General features: G+C 45.6%; 1 pseudogene; it reads right to left on the bottom strand.

Moving 5' to 3' along the window:
• Window positions 1-3,880: 3,880 nt before the first annotated feature.
• On the bottom strand, window positions 3,881-5,295 carry LOC101829562 (annotated as a pseudogene).
• Between the last annotated feature and the right edge of the window lie 1,211 nt (window positions 5,296-6,506).

The following is a 6,506-nucleotide window of genomic DNA, read 5'->3' as shown; positions in this document are numbered from 1 at the left end:
CTTAAGTATTTAACTTATTAGTAACTTTTGTATGTGTCTGAGCATACACATTTGTTCATGGATGCAGAGATGAATGTGAGTGTGTGGCAGCCAGAGGACACTTTGGGTTGGTCACCACTTTTCTACAGGTTTGAGACAGGTTCTCTTGGTTTTTGCTGGCCCTTGAACATCCAGAGCAGTGGTTCTAAACCTGTGGGGTCTCAACACCTTTGGGGGATTGAACAACCCTTTCGAGGGCTTGCCTAATATCATCAGAAAACACAAGTATTTACATTATGATTCATAACAGTAACCTAATTATAGTTATTGTAGGAGTGAACCCCAGAAAGCTATCCACCCATGAGGGCGGAGACATGTAAACTGACACAGGTAGATATAAAAGGAAGTGAAAGAAGAAGGAACCTCCCTTTTTTTCTCCTGGAAGCCAGCCACGCTTCTGACTCCTGGTCAGTGCATCTCTCTCTCTCTCTCTCTCTCTGATAAATAAATATATTGTTTTCCCTTTATAGCCTCGATAAGTTATGAAGTAGCAATGAAAATAATTTTATGTTTGGGGGTCAGCACAACACGAGGAGTTGTACTAACAGGTCACAGCATTAGGAAGGGTGAGAACCACTGATCTAGAGATTCTCTGGTCTCCAGCTCCCATCTACATGCAGGGGCACAATGGGGCTTACAAACATTGCCCTATGAGCTCTAATTTTGATCTCAATGCAAAATGCATTTACACAGTTTCTAAACCTGCCATCATTTAAAACAATTTCAATGCCGAAACATCCCATTTTCCTGGCATCTCCCAATATACTGGGGTCTCCATATCAATTAAGCACTGAAGTTCTTAGTAGTATACACTAGCGTGTCAAGTCCTTCCTGAAACACATCACCAGGCTTCAACGGCTTCCTGGCAGCCTGGTGCAAGCCTCCAGGTCCCCCACCAATCTCTTATGTTTCATGCTCAGAACTACGTGATGTGATGCTGTTGATAGGCTCTGCTGCTGTGTCCTGGGAAAACAGTCCCCTAGGTGACCACTTTGCAGCAGGGAATCCTGCCATTAGCATTCTTAGTCCAGACTCCCTCTTTTCAAATGTATTTCTTTTGTTTCAAGTGGAACCATTGTTGTGCCCAAATTCTGAAACCCCAAATTACCAAGAGACCCATTCCGATGCAAAAGTAAGGAGTCTTTTATTGTTTAGCTCTGTCCATCTGACATAGCTGGTGGGGTGAGACTGGGGGGGACCAAAGGGTGGGGAAATTTATTGGGGGTCCACAACAGTCTCAGGACTGGTGCACTTCCAGGCTTGAATGGCCTGTCCTGCATTGATTGGCCAGCTGCAACAGGTCATTACAGTTCCCAGAACATGAACAATATGGGGTCATTCAGAGATTTACCATTCTGACCATAAATAAAGTTTAAGCAGTAAAAGGCTTTATTAAACATTGGCCAGGTCCATAACCGAGATTCATGCTCAAGAGTATAGCACCAAATACATTCGTCGGGGACTTAAAAAGATAAACTTATAGGGCTATGCATTTCCTGTCTCCAATCAGAGGCAAGCACACATCCTGACATACTTCCTGTCTGCATGTGATCCAGCACACATCCTGAAATACTTCCTGTCTGCATGTGATCCAGCACATATTCTGACATACTTCCTGTCTACATGTGATCCAGCACACATCCTGTGCAACTCAGTAGATTTACAGATGTGAAAACACGTGGCTTATTATCTTCCATGAACAACAGTCCCCAGGATTCCAGGAAGGCAAGTGGGGCTTATAGGCTAGAGGTGTTTTTTGTTTTATAGATCTCTTAAGCAATTTAAACTTACAATGTTAGCCATCACAATCAGACTGTCCCATTCAGCTCTGCTTATAGTAATTGAAATGGAAAAATTAATAAAAGTCTAATAACTTAGACTACAAAAGCCCAAATAGAAAAAAGAAAAACTCTTAAGCCTCTCTGAGTTCCCAAAAAGAGTCTGACAAACAGGCTAAACAAAGATCTGAGTACAGAGGCCTGGGAACAGATAACACACCCCAGCTGTGTCAACATTTCTCTGTTCTAAAGAAGATCAGATAGTTGTCAATTCCTAGTTGTAAAAGTCCCTGCCTAGGAGATAATTAATAAACTTATTTCTTATACATCTTCCTGCTTAATTGCATCCTGCCTAAACATACATCTGTTGTTTCGTCCTTTGTAACCATAAAACATTGTAATCTCAAGATATCCAGTCTTTTGAACTTTCGCCTTTAAAAACCCCATGAGCCAAAAAGTGGCTTTCTGCTTTTTCCCGAACGAGTGGGGTCCTTGCTGCAGCTCGATACAATAAAGAAACCTCTGTTCTTGCATTCGGTGAGTAGGTGAGTCGGCTCCTTGGCTCCTTTTTTGGGTTCCAAGATCTGGGTATAACAGTAATCTAAAAATTTGACAACACAGAATTTTAAACTCTTCCATGTTCCTTCAGCAAATCAGCCCCAAATTCCTCCTAATATGGTCAGGTTATCACACCAATGACCTCATTCCTCATACAAATTTCCTGTATTGGTTAACTTTTCTCTTCTCATTGATAAAATACCTGGACAAGTAAGCTAAGGAAGGAAGGATTCCTTTGGCTCACAGTTGAAGGGTCTAGTCCTTCCTGGTGGGATGGTCATGGTGGCAAGAGCATGCGGCAGCTGGTTACATTATATCTTAAGTCAGGAAGCCAAGAGATTGCCTCTCCTATTCAGCTCACTTTCTTATTTTTGTTTAGCCGGGAAAGACAGTTCTGGCAACAAAGTTGCCCACATTCAGGGGTGTCTTTGTTCTCAGTTCAACCTTTATGAAAGACTCTCATGGGCACCCCCAGAAGTCTGCTTCCATGGTAATTCTAGATCCAGTCAAGATGTCAGTGTTGATTAACCATCATTACCATTATATCAGTGTCCATATAATTTATCTGAAGAGTAAGTTATGCTGTATGTCATGCATTTATCTTATCATACGTAGCCTAGGTTGGCCTTGGTTCATATTCCTCTAGTATTAACCTCACAAATGGCCTGATTATAGGTGTAATCCTTGCTTACTTATAGCTTAATAAGTTAATTTTAGAAACTGGCACCTGTGATTATAGGGTTGGCAAGACCAAAGTCTGTATGGCCTCAGCAGCCTGAGTAGGGCTTCAGACAGACGCGTTTAGGGCAGACTTCCTTCTACCTGTGAAAGTCAGTATTTGATCTCAAGTCCTTCCAAGTAGTTCACAATGTCCTGAGGAGGTCACTAGTTTCTTCTGGTCTTGACTCCAGCAGCAGAACCTGTTACTGTGTGTTGGAAAGAGAATTTGGTTGGGGCAGTGTCATAGAAAACACTCAGGATTTTAATCAGAGCAAGGAAGAAAGAAAGAATATACTCTGAGAAAATGAACAAGCGTGAGAGTCAAAGATACATTTAAAATTTTAATTACTATGCCATAGACATCCATGAAACAAAAATGCCTCTGATCTCTGCAAGTTCCTTGCCCAAGCACAGATAGTTCCTGAAATGCTGGAGGGTATTGTTTACAGGAGATAGCAAGCCACATGTGTTTACTCCCCTAAACAAGTTTGTTTGACCCATCTACACCAAATGTGCTTGATCACATGTGGGCAGGAGGTACATAGGCAGGAAATACACCAGGATGTATGCTTGCCCCTGATTGGACCTGATGGGAAACACAGTGAATTATGGGTTTTCCTCCTTCTTTTCTTTTTCTTAAAGCTTTTTACTTTGAGACATCATGGAAAATCTGTACAGGGACACAGACAAGACATGATCACAGAATGAAGATAACACAATTAGAGGAATCAATGTCTGTCAGCTAATGTTGGAGCTGAAGTTCTAGGAGTTTGACATGATCCAGGGGCTGAAAGGACAGATTAGTATTCCTCTCCTTCTTCTTCACCCTCTCCCTCAGCAGAATCCACACCAACCTCCTCCTCATCCTTCTTTAGGGCAGCCATGTCTTCACGGGCCTCAGAGAACTCCCCCTCCTCCATGCCCTCACCCACATACCAGTGCACAAAAGCATGCTTGGCATACATCAGATCAGACTTGTGATCCAGGCGAACCCAGGCCTCAGCTCTCTGGACCTTGGCCAGGTCTCCACCAAGTACCACAGTGGGAGGCTGGTAGTTAATGCCAACCTTGAAGCCAGTGGGGCACCACTGCACAAACTGGATGCTGTGCTTAGTCTTGATGGTGGCAATGGCAGCACTGACATCTTTGGGAACCACATCCCCACAGTACAGCAGGCAGCAAGCCTTGTATTTACCACGGCGAGGGTCACATTTCACCATCTGGTTGGCTGGCTCAAAGCAGGCATTGGTGATCTCTGCTACAGAAAGCTGCTCATGGTAGGCTTTCTCAGCAGAGACGACAGGGACATACTGGGTCAGAGGGAAATGGATGCGAGGGTAGGGTACCAGGCTGGTCTGGAATTTTGTCAGGTCAACATTCAGTGCCCCATCAAATCTGAGGGAAGCAGTGATGGAAGACACAATTTGACCTATCAACCTATTTGGGTTAGTGTAGGAGGGGCTCTCAATGTCGAGGTTTCTACGACAGATGTCATAGATGGCCTCATTGTCTACCATGAAGGCACAATCAGTGCTCCAGCGTGTTGTGGGTGGTGAGGATGGAGTTGTAGGGCTCAACCACAGCGGTGGAAACCTGGGGGGCTGGGTAGATGGAGAACTCCAGCTTGGATTTCTTTCCATAATCGACAGAGAGCCGCTCTGTTGGCAGGGGGTGAACCCAGAGCCAGTCCCCCCACCAAAGCTGTGGGAAACCAAGAAGCCCTGAAGACCCCTGCGCTGGTCAGCCAGTTTGCGAATTCTGTCCAAGACAAGATCAATGATCTCCTTGCCAATGGTGTAGTGGCCACAGGCATAGGTGTTGGCAGCATCTCCCTTGCCTGTGATGAGCTGCTCAGGGTGGAAGAGTTGGCGGTGGGTACCAGTGCGAACTTCATCGATAACAGTGGGTTCCAGGTCTACGAACACAACCCGGGGCACATGCTTGCCAGTGCCTGTCTCACTGAAGAAGGTGTTGAAGGAGTCATCTCCTCCCCCAATGGTCTTGTCACTTGGCATCTGGCCGTCAGTCTGGATGCCATGTTCCAGGCAGTAGCGCTCCCAGCAGGCATTGCCGATCTGGACACCAGCCTGGCCAGCGTGGATGGAGATGCACTTACACATGATAGCTACGGGCTAGAAGGCGAGGGTGACAAAAGCCAACACCGGGTCACGGTTACCGTTCCCGACAGCTAAGAGTCGAGGTAAGTGACGCAGTCGGGTTTTCCTTCTTAGGCCCTTGCCATTCTTGATTCTGGGCCATTTCCAGGGAACCTGGCTATGGACCTGGCCAGAGCCCGTCCATCCGGCCAGCATTTAATTAAAGCTTGCTTCAGATTTGGCTTCACATTGTGGTAGTGGTCTTATTCTCATCGTCGGGATTAACACTACCAAGTTCCAGCTATCAAAGTATTGAAGTCCAGCAATTAAAAACCCCCTTTGCCTCACATGATTAACAATCCCAGTTAAAATTAAACACCTTATCCTAACACAGGGTTTCCCCCTTTACCTTTATAAACCACCATTTCCCTATGGGCCATGACTGTCTCCTCTCTATCCAGAGGCAGTCCTATGCCTTCTGGGTCAAATATCCCCGCCCCTGCCTCCTTTGTTACCTTTCCTTTCTCCCTTATCCTCTGTCTCCCATCCTTGTCTTTTATTCCCTTGTTCTGAGAACTTGGTCTTGCGGGTCCTGAGCTGATACCATTTCTTACAGAAACAGTTGTGTAAAAGCTAGAACACACATACAGGTGTAAGGAGTGCTGAGGCTGAGAGCTTCCTAGTAGAAAGGGGGACAGAACTCTGTGCAAGCCCCCATGGAAAGGGAGTCATGAAGTCACGTTAGTCTGACCTCATCATCATGGACCACTAGGCTCCATTGTCCTTCAGTCTGGCTTTCGGGCCCTGACCTGGCCCATCAGGAGTTGACCGCTGACCTCTTCCCCTTTCTATATATTGACTGTCACCATTCTCTTTACACCCTGTTTCGGAGCCTTGAGCTAGCCTACTCCATTGTTCTTTATACCCTATTTTGGGGGATCTGCTGGAGTTCCTCAAGAACCTAGTTTCCTGTCTAAGAAATAGATTTCAGTGGCTGATAAGTCCAACACAGCAAATCCAGGAGAGTTTCTGGAAAAATAAGTGTGTACCCTTTACTGGTAATGCTAAGCTTCCATGCCGGGACTCCTGGCTGTCTTGCCTGCACACTGTCTGCTTCTGGCCTTTTTCAGTTTGACCCCTCCCCTCCATGTTTCTGTTTTGAGCTCTGACTCCTTAGTCTCCAGGCGTGTTTTCTCAGCTAGGCCAGAGAAGAGAGCAAAACTGGTGGAGGGTCCTGTTGTTTGTAAGGTGTTAATTTGAAGCGGATGGAGGGCATGTTAGCTGCAACAGCCTGAGAACTAGTGTAGGGCTGCTA

The sequence above is a fragment of the Mesocricetus auratus genome, unplaced genomic scaffold (genome assembly GCF_017639785.1).
Source record: "Mesocricetus auratus isolate SY011 unplaced genomic scaffold, BCM_Maur_2.0 Super-Scaffold_100676, whole genome shotgun sequence".
NCBI classification, from domain to species: domain Eukaryota; kingdom Metazoa; phylum Chordata; class Mammalia; order Rodentia; family Cricetidae; genus Mesocricetus; species Mesocricetus auratus.
Note: the sequence above shows the minus strand (reverse complement) of the source record. Positions and strands in the feature narration are given on the sequence as shown.